Raw genomic sequence first — 17,214 nt, forward strand, 5'->3', positions numbered from 1 at the left:
AAAAGGATTGGCACCCCAGCTTTCTTTGGATGTCCATTAGCATGGTAAATTGTTTTCTACCCCCTCACTTTAAATCTGGAGGTGTATTTGGGTCCAAAATGAGTTTCTTGTAGACAGCATATTGATGGGTTTTGTTTTTTTATCCATTCTGGTAACCTGTGTCTTTTGATTGGGGCATTTAGTCCATTTACATTCAGGGTAACTATTGAGAGATATTAATTTAGTGCCATTGTATTGCCTGTAAGGTGACTGTTACTGTATATTGTCTCTGTTCCTTTCCGGGCTACTACTTTTGGGTCTCTCTTTGCTTAGAGGACCCCTTTCAATATTTCCTGTAGAGCTGGTTTGGTGTTTACAAATTCTTTCAGTTTTTGTTTGTGACGGAAGCTTTTTATCTCTCCTTCTATTTTCAATGATAGCCTAGCTGGATATAGTACTCTTGGCTGCATGTTTTGCTAGTTTAGTACTCTGACTATATCATGCCGGTTCTTTGTGGCCTGCCAGGTCTCTGTGGATAAGTCTGCTGCCAATCTAATATTTTTACCATTGTATGTTACAGACTTCTTTTCCTGGGATGCTTTCAGAATTTTCTCTTTGTCACTAAGATTTGTAAATTGTACTATTAGGTGATGGGGTGTGGACCTATTCTTATTGATTTTGAGGGGGATTCTCTGCACCTCCTGGATTTTGATGCTTGTTCCCTTTGCCATATTAGGGAAATTCTCTACAATAATTATCTTTAATATACCTTCTGCTCCCCTCTCTCTTTCTTCTTCTTCTGGAATCCCAATTATTCTAACGTTGTTTCATCTTATGGTGTCACTTATCTATCGAATTCTCCCCTCGTGTTCCAGTATTTGTCTCTCTTTTGCTCACCTTCTTTATTCTCTGTCATTTGGTCTTCTATATCACTAATTCTTTCTTCTGCCTCATTTAACCTAGCAGTAAGAGCCTCCACTTTTTACTGCACCTCATTAATAGCTTTTTTAATTTCAACTTGGTTAGAGTTTAGTTTTTTTATTTCTCCAGAAAGGGCTTTTATCTCTCCAGAGAGGGTTTATCTAATATCTTCCATGCCTTTTTCAAGCCCGGCTAGAACCTTGAGAATCATCATTCTGAACTCTAGATATGACATATTACCAATGTCCATATTGATTAGGTCCCTAGCCTTCGGTACTGCCTCTTGTTCTTTTTTTTGTGGTGAGTTTTTCCGCCTTGTCATTTTGTCTAGATAGGAATATATGAAGGAGCAAATAAAATACTAAGAGGGTGGCAAAGATCCCAGGAAAATGTGCTTTAACCAAATCAGAAGAGACCCCAAATCATGGTGGGGAGAAAGGGGATAAAAAGAAGTTCAGAGAAAAAAAATTTAAAAAAGAAAAAAAATAAAGAAAAAATATAAAAAAGAAAAATATATATATTAGACTGGTGACTGGAACAGGGTCACCCACTTAATTTGGGGAGTATTTTGGTCTCTTAGAAGCAACTACTTCCCAAAATTTTAAAGAATGAAAAACATATATAAGGGTAAACACAATGAAGGGATGGAATATGCCTATAAAGATGAAAAAAAATTTTTTAATTTTTTTTAAAAAAGGAGTTGATAAAGTAAGTTGGTTGGGAGAATAAAGAAAAAGGAAATGGAGAAAATTTACTCAGGCTGGAGACTAGAACAAGCCTGGAGCTTGATTTAGGGTATATTTTGATCTATTAGAAGTTGTACACCAAATTTTTTAGAAGAAAAAGCCCTATGTGTATACAAAAAATAAAATTAGATACAATGGAGAATAAAATATGACTATAAGAATGAAGGTTCAAAAAGATTATTAATTTTTTTTATGAAAGGTGTTGTTAAGATAAACTAGTTAAAAAACGTTAAAAGAGGAACGGGTAAAAGTTAAAAAAAATTAAGCAGAAGAAAAAAAATTAAATTAAAAAATTAATTAACTGCAAGACTAAAGAATCATGGGGAGAAAGCCATGAATTCCATGCTTTGCTTTCTCCTCCTCTGGAATTCCTCTGTTCTCCTTGGTAAGTGAACTTGGTCTTGGCTGGATTTCTTGTTGATCTTCTGGGGGAGAGGCCTGTCATAGTGATTCTAAAGTGTCTTTGCCTAGGCAGAATTGCACCGCCCTTACCAGGGTCTAGGCTAAGTAATCGGCTTGGGTTCGCTTTCGGGAGCTTTTGTTCCCTGAGCGCTTTCCGTAGAGTTCCGGAGGACGGGAATGAAAATGGCGGCTTCCCAATCTCCGGCCCAGAGGAGCTGAGAGCTCGGGTCCCCACTCCTCAGTGCGCCTTAAAGAAAAGCGCTCAATCACTCCTGTCTCCCTGGCCTCCAGCCATGCTCCGAGCTCAACCAGCCTGTGACCAAGCATCTCTGTCTCTGGCACACAGCCCCGCCTGGAGTCTCCAAACCCCGCAGACCCCTGAGCTCTTCCAGGGGGTGTCTCCCTGAATCTTGTGGGGACCCCACTCACAGAGCAGTGGCCTGCGCCACAGACCACAATTTAAGGTAACCCCGAGTTGAGAACTCACTCCTCGGCTCTGTCTCTGTGGCCGGCTTCTCTGTTCTAATACCTGTGAGCTCTGTGACACTCAGACACCTCTGATCCTTCTGTGACTCCACGGGACCTGGGGCCACACTGACCCCACATGGGCGTCACCCCAGTTTAGCCTCTGGAGCGATGTCCCTCAGTGGAGCAGATTTCTAAAAGTCCTGATTTTGTGCTCCATTGTTCAGCCACTTGCCAGGAGCCAGTCCCTCCCCCCCGAGGTCTATCTTCCTGTCGCTTTGGATTCACTTCTCTGCTGGTCCTACTTTTCAGAAAGTGGTCGATCTTCTGTTTCTAGAATTGCTGCTCTTCTTCTCTTCGATCTCCTGTTGGATTTGTAGGTGTTTGCAATGGTTTGATAAGCTATCTAGCTGATCTCCTGCTACCTGATGTCGTCCCAGCCTACTACTTCTCTGCCATCTTGACTCCTCCCCCCGAAGAAAGCTGTTTTGATAAAGGCAGAAGACATATAAAGAAAGTCACTTAACTACAGACAATGGGGTACCTGGGTGGCTCCACCAGTTAAGTGTCTGCCTTCAGCTCAGGTCATGATCCCAGGGTCCTAGGATCAAGCCCCACATTGGGCTCCTTGCTCAGTAGGGAGACTGCTTCTCCCTCTCCCTCTGCCTGACACTCCCCCTGCTTGTGCTCTCCCTCTTGTACTTTCTCTCTCTCTCTGCAAGTGGATAAATAAAATCTTAAAAAAAAAAAAAACTACAGAGAACTAACTAATGGTTACCAGAGGAGAGATGGGTAGGGACGATGGGTGAAATAGGTGATGGAACTTAAAGAGTACCCTTATTATAAGCACCGAGTAATGTATAGTGTTATTAAATCACTATATTTACACCTAAAACTAATATAATACTGTATGTTAACTACACCAGAGTTAAAATAAAATAAAATAGAAAGTCAAAAAGCAAGTGAACTATGACAGACAATACTGTAACTGATACATCAAAATTTTAACTCATTTTTATGACATATGCATATCAATCTCATTTTATATGAATTAGCTAAACATACATTAATATTTTATATACACATACATTTATATTTTATATATATTATATCATATTATATTTTATTATATTATATCAATCAATAAGAAACAACTGAGGTAACCGAGGTCTATCCCCATGGGGCTTTCCTGTAGACCCATGTCACTGAAAATGTCTCATCGAGTAATGATGTGGTTTTGCTTTCCTAACAGAATTATTTTTTAGGTCTGTGGGAAAGAACTATAAGACAGAGTTATAAAACTATGAAAGGCCGAATGGTTAAATATTTTGACCTAAGCTATTGGCATATCCCACAGTCTGTACTATACTTGGGAATGATAAATGGGGAGGGACTATGATTTGACCCTAAAAGTGGCCCTAAAGTAAATCACTTGAAGAGATTAGATCTCAAGGATTCCAGGTGGGTAAATGTTTGAAGTATGTCATCAGTATGTCCATAGTCAACTGGAAATAAAAGAGGCCCAACTAAAATAATTATTGACTGAACACAACACAACTATGAATTAAGCATAGGTTCTTTTCAAAAGACCCATATGGAAGATAAAACCTGAGTCAAGCTTTAGAGGAACTGCTGTGAACTTGATGGGCAATAGAAGGAAACACAACATATAAAATTCCTTAAATAAAAATGTATTGACTTTAAATAATTTTCCCTAATGTTACACATAATTTTGAAAAACGGTTTACATTGTAGAAAAAGAAAAAGCAATAGTAATCTACCATCCAATTAAAAATGACCCAAAACAAGTAAAAAATAAAAACAATTTGCAGACAAGATACAGATGTTCAAAAGCACATACAGAATATTATTGCTATGAATAAGTTAATAAAATAACAAGACGTCAATTTTTTTTAAGATTTTATGTATTTATTTGACAGAGACCACAAGTAGGCAGAGAGGCAAGCAGAGAGAGAAGAGGAAGCAGGCTCCATGTCAAGCAGAGAGCCCAATACGGCGCTCAATCCCAGGACCCTGGGATCATCACCTGACCCAAAGGCAGAGGCTTTAACCCACTGAGCCACCCAGGTGCCCCACAAGATGTCAATTTTTGACCATCACCCTAAGTCAGAAAATATCAAGGGCTTGCAATTTTACCCTACTTGCAAGGTAGTAAGTTACCTTACAACAATATTATACACATTCTGACAGAAGAATATTTTAACACCCTCTAAAAACAAAAAGGTGCTCTGATAAGCTAATACATGTATGAAATCTGTTTGGTGTTTATGTTCCAGCATATGTATCAGTCTCTTAGAGGTTTGGTTAGTATGACTCAGTTGCCAAGTGTATGATCAACTCTGAATATTGATTAATTGTTACAGTAAGACCCTTGAACGTTCAAGTCTAGGAACAGAGTGAGGATCCATAGTGATTTTATCAAGGTATGGTCAACCTGCTGTACAGCAGTCTTTCCCAAAGACATCTATCTCTCTGACCCCTTGCACACTTTCATCAAACTGAAACATTTCCAGCTGTTTCTCTCTTGAGATCATTTTCAACCCCTGTCATTATCATAGTCATTTTCAGTTTATTAGTATCTGTTAAAATGTATCATCCAAACTTGAACACCCCACTACAGATGGAATCTGAATAGCATAGAACATAGCATACATACTGGACCCTATTGGTGCATGAATGTACCCTAAATATGAACTGGCTTTTTCTCCAGTTGCTGTACTTGGAGAACCTTCTCAAGCTTATCTTTAGCCCTAATTCCCAGGTCTTTTTCACATGTGGAAGGAATCAGATGAGAGCTTGCATTGTGGAATCAGACTTCCTAAGTTTGAATTCTTGCTCTGCTGAATGTAATGTTGGGAAAATTAATGACTCTAAACCTTAATTTTCCTACCTGTAAAATAGGAGCGATAATAAAAATACCTATCTCAAAGTATTGTTGTGGAGGTAAGTCACCTCCAAAGAAATACTTGGTACAGGTTGGAGGCAAGATGGTGGAGGAGTAGCAGACTGAGATGACATCAAGTCACAGGAGTTCAGCTAGGTAGTTATCAAACCATTTCAAACACCTACATACCCAACAGGAGATCAAAAATAAAAAAAGCAGCAATTCTAGAAACAGAAAATCAACCACTTTCTGAAAGGTAGGATGTGAAGAGAAGTGAATCCAAAGCGATGGGAAGATAGATCATAGGGGGAAGAGCTGGCTCCCGACAAGCGGTGGAGCAACAGAACACAAAATCAGAACTTTCAGAAGTCTGCTCCATGGAGGGATGTCGCTCCAGAGGCCAAGCAGGGGTGGTGCCCTTGTGGGGACAGTGTGGTCTCAGGTCCCGCAGAATCACAGAAAGACCGGGGATGTCTGAGTGTGGCAGAGCTCCCAGCCATTGAAGTGGGGAAGCTGGCTGCAGAGACAGAGCCAAGGAGTCAGTTCTCAGCTCAGGGTTACCTTAAACCATAATCCGCGGCACAGGAGGCCACCGCTCTTTGAGAAAGGACCCCAAAATGGCAGATCCAGGGAGACTCACCTCTCTCCTCCAGAGAAGCATGCTACAGAAATCTGCTGTGTTTGGAGATTCCAAATGGGTCTCTGTGCCAGAGACAAAAATGCTCAGTCACAGGCCAGGTGAGCTCAGAGCACAGCCAAAGACCAGGGAGACAGGAGTGATTGACCCCTTTTCTCTGAGGGCACACTAAGGAATGGGGCCCTGAGCTCTTGGATCCACCAGGCCGGAGATTGGGAGGCCGTCATTTTCATTCCCGTCCTCCAGAGCTCTATGGAAAGCGTTCAGGGAACAAAAGCTCCGAGAGCAAACCAGACCAGATTAATTAGCATAGCCTCTAGCTAGGTTGGTGAAATTCTGCCTCCGGCAAAGGCATTTGAGAATCACTGCAACAGGCTCCTGCCCCGGAAGAGCAGCAAGAACATCCAGCCAAGACTAAGCTTACCAGTCAAGAACAGCAGAACTTCAGCACTAGGGGAAAGCAATGAATGGAATTCATGACTTTCTCCCCAGGATCCTTTAGTCTTGCAAAGTTAAATTAATTTTTTTTTTATTTTAAGTTTCTTATTTTATTTTTTTAACTTTCTTCCTTCCTTTTTTAATGTTTTTTAATTAGTTTATCTTAACAATACCTTTCTATTAAAAAAATCTTTGTAAACCTTCATTATTATAGTCATATTTTATCCTGCATTGTATTTAACCTTATTTTTTGTATACATTTAGGGTTTTTTTTTTTTTCTAAAAAATTTTGGGATACAATTGCTTCTAAAAGATCACAATATACCCTAAATCTAGCACAGGGCTTTGTTCTAGTCTCCAGCCTGAGCACGTTCTCTCCACTTTTTGTTTTCTTTCTTTTTCCAACCAACTTATCAATTGCTTTTTTAGAATTTTTTTTTTAATTTTCATCTTTACAGTCATATTCCATCCCTTTATCAAGTTTTATATATATATATAAATATATATATGTTTTTTCTTTCTTTAAAATTTTGGGAGGTAGTTTCTTCTAAGAGACCAAAATACAGGGGCATTTGGGTGGCTCAGTTGGTTAAGCGGCTGCCTTCGGCTAGGGTCATGATCCCAGATCCAGGGATTGAGCCCCACATCAGGCTCCCTGATCAGCAGAGAGCCTTCCTCCCCCTTTCCCCTCTGCTTGCCACTCTGCCTACTTGTGCTCTTTATCTCTCTGTTGAAAAAATAATAAAAATATTTTTTTAAAAAGAGAGAGAGAGAGGGGGAGACCAAAATACACCCAAAGTCAAGTAGGTGGCTCTGTTCTATTCACCAGTCTAATATATACATATTTTTTTTCTTCTTACCCATTTCTTCTCCCCCAATTTGGAATCTCTTCTGACTTGGTTAGCATACATTTTTCTGGGGTCTTTGCCACCCTTTTAGTATTTTATTCTCTCTTCCTATATTCTTATCTGGATAAAATGACAAGGCAGGAAAAACTCACCACAAAAAAAAAAAAAAAAAAAAAGAGAGAGAGAACAAGAGGCAGTACCGACAGCTAGGGACCGAATCAATACAGACATTGGTAATATGTCAGATCTAGAGTTCAGAATGACAATTCTCATGGTGCTAGCTGGGCTCAAAAAAGGCATGGAAGATATTAGAGAAACCCTGTCTGGAGAAATAAAATCCCTCTCCGGAGAAATAAAAGAATAAAGCCAAACCAAGCTGAAATCAAAAAAGCTATTGATGAGGTGCATTCAAAAATGGAAGCTCTTGGGGCACCTGGGTGGCTCAGTGGGTCAAAGCCTCTGCCGTCAGCTCAGGTCATGATCCCAGCATCCTGGGATCGCGCCCCATGTCAGGATCTCTTCTCGGCAGGGAACCTGCTTCCCTTCCTCTCTCTCTGCCTGCCTCTCTGCCTACCTGTTATCTGTCTGTCAAATAAATCTTAAAAAAAAAAAAAATGGAAGCTCTTACTGCTAGGATAAATGAGGCAGAAGAGAGAATTAGTGATATAGAAGACCAAATGACAGAGAATAAAGAAGGTGATCAAAAGAGAGACAAATACTGGACCACGAGGGGAGAATTCGAGAGATAAGTGATACCATAAGATGAAACAATATTAGAATAATAGGGATTCCAGAAGAAGAAAGAGAGAGGTGGGAAGAATGTACATTGGAGCAAATTATAACAGAGAATTTCCCTAATATGGCAAAGGGAACAAGCAACAAAATCCAGGAGGCACAGAGAACCCCCTCAAAATCATTAAAAATGGTCCACACCCCGTCATCAAATAGTAAAACTTATAAGGCTTGGTGACAAAGAGAAAATCCTGAAAGCAGCTCGGGACAAGATGTCTGTAATATACAATGGTAAAAATATTAGATTGGCAGCAGACTTATCCACAGAGACCTGGCAGGCCACAAAGAACTGCCACAATATATTCAGAGCACTAAATGCAGCCAAGAATACCATATCCATCTAGGCTATCATTGAAAATAGAAGGAGAGATAAAAAGCTTTCAGGACAAATAAAAACTAAAAGAATTTGCAAACACCAAACCAGCCCTACAGGAAATATTGAAAGGGGTCCTCTAAGCAAAGAGAGAAACAGAAAGGAACAGAGACAATATACAGTAACAGTCACCCTACAGGCAATACAATGGCACTAAATTCATATCTTTCAATAGTTACCCTGAATGCAAATGGACTAAATGCCCCAATCAAAAGACACAGGTTACCAGAATGGATAAAAAAAAAAACAAAACCCATCAATATGCTGTCTACAAGAAACCCATTTTAGACCCAAAGACACATCCAGATTTAAAGTGCGGGGGTGGGAAACAATATATCATGCTAATGGACATCCAAAGAAAGCTGAGGTGGCAATCCTTATATCAGATCAATTAGATTTTAAGCCAAAGACTATAATAAGAGATGAGGAAGGACACTAATCATACTCAAAGGGTGTGTCCAACAAGAAGATCTAACAATTTTAAATATCTATGCTCCTAACATGGGAGCAGCCAACTATATGAACCAATTAATACAAAATCAAAGAAACACATCGACAATAATCCAATAATTGTACGGGACTTTAACACCCCCCTCACTGAAATGGACAGATCATCCAAGCAAAAGATCAGAAAGGAAACAAAGGCCTTAAATGACACATTGGACCAGATAGACATCACATATATTCAGAACATTCCATCCCAAAGCAACAGAATACACATTCTTCCCCAGTGCACATGGAACATTCTCCAGAATAGATCACATCCTGTGTCACAAATCAGATCTCAACCAGTACAAAAAGCTTGGAATCATTCTCTACATATTTTCAGACCACAATGTTCTAAAGCTAGAAATCAATCACAAAAGGAAAGTTGGAAAGAACTCAAATGCATGGAGGAATAAGAGCATCCTACTAAAGAATGAATGGGTCAACCAGGAAAATAAAGAAGAAATGAAAAAAATTCATGGAAACAAATGATAATGAAAACACAACTGTTCAAAATCTGTGGGACACAGCAAAGGAAGTCCTGAGAGAAAAGTATATAGCAATATAAGCCTTTCTCAAGAAACAAGAAAGTTCTCAAGTATGCAACCTAACCCCACACCTAAAAGAGCTGGAGAAAGAACAGCAAGGAAAGCCTAAACCCAGCAGGAAAAGAGAAATCATAAAGATGGGAGCAGAAATCAAGGAAATAGAAACCAAAAGAAGAAACCAAAAAAAGAAAACAAAAGAGTAGAACAAATCAACAAAACTAGGAGCTGATTCTTTGAATGAATGAATAAGATTGACAAACCCCTGGCCAGAATTATCAAAAAGAAAAGAGAAAGGACCCAAATAAATAAAATCATGAATGAAAGAGGAGAGATCACAACCAACACCAAAGAAATACAAACAATTATAAGAACATACTATGAGTAACTCTTTGCCAAAAAATTTGAAAATCTGGAAGAAATGGATGCATTCCTAGAGACCTATAAACTACCAAAACTGAACCAGGAAGAAATAGAAAACCTGAACAGACCCATAACCAGTAAGGAGATTGAAACAGTCATCAAAAATCTCCAAACAAACAAAAGCCCAGGGCCAGACGGCTTCCCGGGGGAATTCTACCAAAGATTTAAAGAAAGAATTAATACCTACTCCCCTGAAACTGTTCCAAAAAATAGAAATGGAAGGAAAACTGCCAAACTTATTTTATGAAGCCAGCATTACCTTGATCCCAAAACCAAAGACCCCATCAAAAAAGAGAATTACAGACCAATATCCTTGATGAACACAGATGTTAAAATTCTCACCAAAATACTAGCCAATAGGATCCAATAGTTCATTAAAAGGATCATTCACCATGACCAAGTGGGATTTATTCTTGGGCTGCAAGGTTGGTTCAACATCCACAAATCAATCAATGTGAAACAAAACAACTAATATGATTAATACAATTAATCAAAGAGAGAACAAGAACCATCTGATACTCTCAATAGATGCTGAAAAAGCTTTTGACAAAGTACAGCATCTTTTCTTGATCCAAACTCTTCAAAGTGTAGGGTAGAGGGTACATACCTCAATTTCATCAAAGCCATCTATGAATAACCCACAGTGAACATCATTATTAACGGGGAAAAACTGAGAGCTTTTCCGCTAAGGTCAGGAACATGGCAGGGATGTCCATTATCACCACTACTATTGACATAGTACTAGAAGGTATCCGAATTGGCAAAGAAATCAAACTCTCACTCTTTGCAGATGATATGATACTTTATGTGGAAAACCCAAAAGAATCCACTCCAAAACTGCTAGAACTCATACAGAAATTCAGTAAAGTGTCAGGATATAAAATCAATGCACAGAAGTCAGTTGCATTTCTATACACCAACAAGACAGAAGAAAGAGAAATTAAGGAGTCAATCCCATTTACAATTGCACCCAAAACCATAAGATACCTAGGAATAGACCTAACCAAAGAGGCAAAGAATCTGTATTCAGAAAGCTATAAAGTACTCATGAAAGAAATTGAGGAAGACACAAGGAAATGGAAAAGTGTTCCATGCTCATGGATTGGAAGAACAAATGTCGTGAAAATGTTTATGCTGCCTAAAGCAATCTAGACATTTAATGCAATCCTTATCAAAATACCATCAGGTTTTTTTTCAAAGAAATGGAACAAATAATCCTAAAATTTATATGGAACCAGAAAAGACCCCAAATAACCAGAGGAATGTTGAAAAAGAAAGCCAAAGTGGGTGGCATCACAATTCTGGACTTCAAGCTCTATTACAAAGCTGTCATCATCAAGACAGTATGGTCCTGGCACAAAAACAGACACATAGATCAATGGAACAGAATAGAGAGCCCAGAAATAGGCCTCAACTCTATGGTCAACTAATCTTTCACAAAGCAGAAAGAATGTCCAATGGAAAAAAGAGTCTGTTCAACAAATGGTGTTGGGAAAATTGGACAGCCACGTGCAGAAAAATGAAACTGGACCATTTCCTTATACCACACACAAAAATAGACTCAAAATGGGTGAAAGACCTCAATGTAAGAAAGGAATCCATCAAAATCTTAGGGGAGAACACAGGCAGCAACCTCTTTGACCTCAGCCGCAGCAACTTCTTCCTAGAGACATTGTCAGAGGCAAGGAAAGCAAGGGCAAAAATGACCTATTGGGACTTCATCAAGATCAAAAGCTTTTGCACAGCAAAGGAAACAGTCAACAAAACCAAAAGACAACTGACAGAATGGGAGAAGATATTCGCAAATGACATATCAGATAAAGGGCTAGTATCCAAAATCTATAAAGAGCTTAGCAAACTCAACACCGAAAGAACAAATAATCCAATCAAGAAATGGGCAGAGGACATGAACAGACACTTCTGCAAAGAAGACGTCCAAATGGCCAATAGACACATGAAAAAGTGCCCAACATCACTCAGCGTCAGGGAAATACAAATCAAAACCACAGTGAGATACTACCTCACACCAGTCAGAATAGCTAAAATTAACAAGTCAGGAAAGGACAGATGTTGGAGAGGATGCGGAGAAAGGGGACCCCTCCTACCCTGTTGGTGGGAATGCAAGCTGTTGCAACCACTCTGGAAAACAGCATGGAGGTTCCTCAAAGAGTTGAAAATAGAGCTACCCGATGACCTAGCAATCACACTACTGGGCATTTACCCTAAAGATACAAATGTAGTAAAATAAATAAATAAAGATACAAATGTAGTGATCTGAAGGGGCACATGCATCCGAATGTTTATAGCAGCAATGTCTGCAATAGCTTAACTATGGAAAGAACCTAGACATCCATCAACAGATGAATGGATGAAGAAGATGAGGTGTATATGTATATATACAATGGAATACTATGCAGCCATCAAAAGAAATCTTGCCATTTGCAATGATGTGGACGGAACCAGAGGGTATTATGCTGAGCAAAATAAGTCAATCAGAGAAAGACAAATATCATATGATCTCCCTGATATGAGGAATTTGAGAGGCAGAGTGGGGCATTTGAGGGGTAGGGAAGGAAAGAAATGAAACAAGATGGGATCGGGAGGGAGACAAACCATAAGAGACTCTTAATCCCACAAAACAAACTGAGGGTTGCTGGGGGAAAGGGGTTATCGAGAGGGTGGTTGGGTTATGGACATTGGGGAGGGTATGTGCTATGGTGAGTGCTGTGAAGTGTGTAAGCCTGACAATTCACAGACCTGTATCCCTGGGGCAAATAATACATTATAGGTTAATAAAATAATTACTTAAAAAAAAGAAAAAGAAATAGTTGGTACAGTTGAGGCTATTTATTTCCCATGCATCCCACAGTGTATTGGATAGACAACATTTTACTTAATGCCCACAGGAATGTTGTGATATTTATATTATACTGCATCCACTTTACAAATGTGAAATCTGAGGTTTATAGAGTTTGAGTAGTAGGTCAAATAGTTGTTTAAGTAGCAGAGGCAGGGTTTTAATAAGATCTGCCTGACTCCAAAGGCCAAGTTCTCTCTCTCTTGCACAATGGAGGGGCATTCTTCCCCTTTCTGCATTTCTACATTTTTTTTTAGCCTTCACATGGTATAATGAGGAGGTTAAGAGTGCAGACTCCCAAGGCAGACTGCCTTGTTTGATGATCTTGAACAAGTTAATCTTTATATGATACGAGACAAGTTATTTAACTCTCCAAGTCTCAGTTTCCCCATCTGTAAAATGAGAATTTTAATAGCAATACCTACCTCAGAGATTTCAGGACTGATTAAATGAGATAACCATTGAACACAGTATCTACCCATTCACTAATATATTAACAGATGTTAGCTGTGTAATTCCCACTCCAATTCACCTTGCTGATTCCAGCCAAGTCTGCTTAGGAAACCATCCTAGATTATTTCCAGGGTTTTGCCTCAAATTTATAAAATATCTCTGAACTTCCTTAAATACATGTTTTCCTGTATCTAAGATATGTCAGATTCCATCTAGAGTTCTTTTCCTCACTTTTATGAATTCCGGGATTATAGGGTTGAAGAGACGGAGAAATCAAGGACATCATAACTCATAAAATGCATAAGATGCAGAAATAACAGAAAGTTGACAGCTATGACTCATCAAGCGTGACTCGTGTCAGTTCCTACTGTTATACCACAATTCACTTCCCATATTGCTCAGCCCTATTTGTCTATCGCCTGCAACTCACTTTTGAGGGCACTGATTACAAAATGTTCTTTTATATATCAACCCAGCTGCCAGGAGCTCCCCCATCCCCACACTTAACAAAAATTGGTTTGGATAACTAAGTTTTCAGTATTTTAAGGCTAAAGGAAAAGTAACTCATAATCCTTACCATAGGCTTTGTAAGATATTTATTCTTGTCCCCAGTTTGCAGCTGAGGAAGGTAGGGCTTCTTGAGGCCACTATTTGTATTTTACCCAAAGTCACAGAGTTGATTAGGGGTGGAGATGAGTGTTGACCCTGCTTTCCCACAATGCCACTCCAGACAGAAGTAGCTTATAGGCAGCAACAGCAATGGCTCCCAAACTGGTCCTCCAACCACATGCTACTCACCTCAGCTTTGTAATATCTTCCTGCCTCCTAAATTTTATTTTTTTTTATTTTTTTTTTTTGGCACTCAGTTCCTCTACAGTTTATTGTTACAGCTTATTTTTTTTAAATCAGTGCATGTTTTGCTACCTAAATAAATGTAGAGAATACTAGTCTAAACAGTATCAGCTGTGAAATCACAGGCTTTATACACTGTGCATATATTGTATAATACAGCTTTTAAAGCGCATTCATTTCCCAAGGTTGCCATAACAAATTATGACAAAGTGGGTGGGTTCAAACAACAAAAATGTATTCTTTCATAGTTCAAGAGACCAGAAGGTCAAAATAAATGTGTCATTAAGGTTGGTTACTTCTGGAGTTTCTGAGGGAAAAACTGTCCCACACCCCTCTCCTAGCTTCTTGATGTTCCTTAGCTTGTAGACACATCTCTTCATCCTCTATCTCCATATTCACATAACCACTTCTATATATATGTGTCAGTGTCCAAATCTCCTTCTCCTTTCTCTCATAAAGATGCCAGTCATTGGATTCAAGGCCCACCCTAAACCTAGGATTACTTCATCTCAAGATCCTTAATTAACTCTATCTGCAAAGACCTTATTTCCAAATAATGTCATACTCTGAGGTTCTGGGTAGACAGGAACTTTGAGAAAGACACTACTGGACCCACTATAACAAGTAAATAATAATTATAATTTTTTTGAAAGTTTATCCATGTACCACCTAAAATCATCTTGCATCCTGCTAGTGGTTTGCAAACCACCCTGCAAAGACCTTGGTGCATACATCTGGAGGCCCCTGGGCACCTCTCCTAGTTTTAAAAGCAGGACATTTTACAGTCAAGATGTTTGGATGGTTGCATTTCCTTTACTGCATTTGAACCACTGTATGTTTCGGTAAATCAAGAAGATGTTCTCCTAGATAGAGCTGATTTTCTGGTTTTGAGAACTCAGGAAATGTTATTAATAACAGGTTGTTTCAAGTGCTATTTCAAGAAGGTAGATGTAGCTTATTGCATGATTCGTTATTTTCTGAAATTAGTAGCTGTGCACATACAGATCTCTGTGGGATTGTATTGGGGATCTATTAAGTCTTCTCTCCATGGAGACAACCAAAGAATCATAAGGTGGATTTGCAATTTAAAAGAGGCCATTAGGTAACACTGGATATTGTGAAACTCCATTTCGTGTAGGAAGACAGGCTGCCTAAGAACACTATAAGCAGGAACCCAGAGCAAGCCCAAATTTTCAGTCCAGAGAAGAAGGAGGGAAAGGGGAATTTATTTTCAGCAGCCTTTATGGATCTAGATTTCCATATGAATCACAAATTGAATAAACTTCGGTTTTTCCATCTGAGATAATATTCAGACAACCTTACTCTTATAAATGCACAGACATCAACTCTTTCTAAAAAGTATGCTTTAGATAATGGAAATTAAAGGTCTCAAGAAAGCCTTTTTTATTGATCACTTTTTATTTTTGTTTAGATCCCTTTTTGCTCCAAAATATTAAAAATTACCATTTACTGGGCGCCTGGGTGGCTCAGTGGGTTAAAGCCTCTGCCTTTGGCTCAGGTCATGATCCCAGGATCCTGGGATCGAGTCCCGCATCGGGCTCTCTGCTCAGCGGGGAGCCTGCTTCTCATCTCTCTTTGCCTACCTCTCTGCCTACTTGTGATCTCTGTCTGTCAAATAAATAAATAAATAAAATCTTTAAAAAAATGGCCATTTATCAAAAACATAAGAGGAGAAACTCTCTCTAATGAAAAATTATCAGATGGTGAAGATCAATTATAAGGGCTCCATGCAAAATATTATAAAAGATGCATAAGAGCAGATGCTATGCCTGAAAACATCTAAATAAGCACATTTCCATAAACACATATGGTGTAGGAGCTTCCATATACATACCTTAATGTTTATTACTAGTTAAATAATTCAAGATGGTATAACCAGCTTACAGAAATGTGATAAAAACACTTCAAATGAATTGGATTATGGCCATGACAAATAACCTAAACAAAAGAAACAATAACAACAAAACCCACTTAAACAAGAGGAGGTGGAGAAGTTCCCAAAACTGAAAGGCTCAGTATTTGTTGGTAAAAACTCAGAGTACAAAATATTACTAATCCGTACCTTGTATTTCCATCTTGAAGCAGCCCAAATTTTCACATATAAGTGGATACTGGCCTTCAAACAATATTTGCCACAATATGACTCAATATCACCCAACACTATCGCCAACATAGAGAGCTTTGTGAAACTTCTTTGCAGAATTTCCTTAGAGACTGACCACTCACCTCACAAGAAAATGTATTCTTTTGTTTTAATCATTCCCAGGTTTTCATGATGTGAGTTGCCAAATGAATAGGAAGGCTTTGGAGGATCAAGGACAAGCATCTCCAAATGAAAATATTGCTTTGCCAGAAATGTAAAAATGTACATTTTTAAAGATTTCTTTATTTATATTAGAAAGAGTGAAAGAGAGAGAAATTCAAGCAGACTCCATGCTGACTGCTCAATCTTGTGACCCAGAGATCACAACCTGAGCTGAAACCAAGAATCAGACGCTTAACCAACTGTACCACCCAGGTGCCCCAAATGTGCATTTTTTAGAAGTTTATTTTTTTGAGTCATCTCTACACCCAACATAGGGCTCAAAGTCACAACCCCAAGATCAAGAATCACATGCTCTCCCAGCTGAGCCAGCCACGTGCCCACCAAAATGTACATTTTTAACAGGTGACAGGCAGCATTCTGATAAGCTTTGACAGGGTAGGAAGTGGCGAAATGGGGAAAGGGAGAAGAGCCCACTGGAAGAAAAACTGAGAATGAGAAAAAATTTTGGTGTTATTTACTCTATTCCCCTTTCAGGGATTTAAAGCAGGTATCAATGTACTAAAAGCTCTATGAAAACTTTAACTTGGTTCAGCCTATCCTTTCTCAAACTGACCTAACTACAAATCCCTGTCTCCATGTAACAATTTGTAACATCCCAGTTCTACAGGATGTGTTTTAGGGAATATAGTAGTCTAAGACAGCTCTAAGGCTGTCCCCATGACTCTCACCTCCTGGTACTCCCATCTTTGTGTATTCCCCTCCCACATTTTCTAAGATTCAACTTGTGTAATGAAAATGATATTGC

The 17,214-nt window shown here is 38.9% G+C and overlaps 1 non-coding gene across 1 annotated transcript; it reads left to right on the forward strand.

The window, feature by feature from the left end:
* The first annotated feature begins 3,675 nt into the window (after positions 1-3,675).
* LOC125108125 (small nucleolar RNA SNORA18) lies at positions 3,676-3,806 on the forward strand. Its single transcript, XR_007129806.1, has one exon. It is a non-coding gene; the product is annotated as a small nucleolar RNA SNORA18 (small nucleolar RNA).
* The last annotated feature ends 13,408 nt before the right edge of the window (positions 3,807-17,214 follow it).

Source organism: Lutra lutra, chromosome 8, assembly GCF_902655055.1.
Source record: "Lutra lutra chromosome 8, mLutLut1.2, whole genome shotgun sequence".
NCBI classification, from domain to species: Eukaryota; Metazoa; Chordata; class Mammalia; order Carnivora; family Mustelidae; genus Lutra; species Lutra lutra.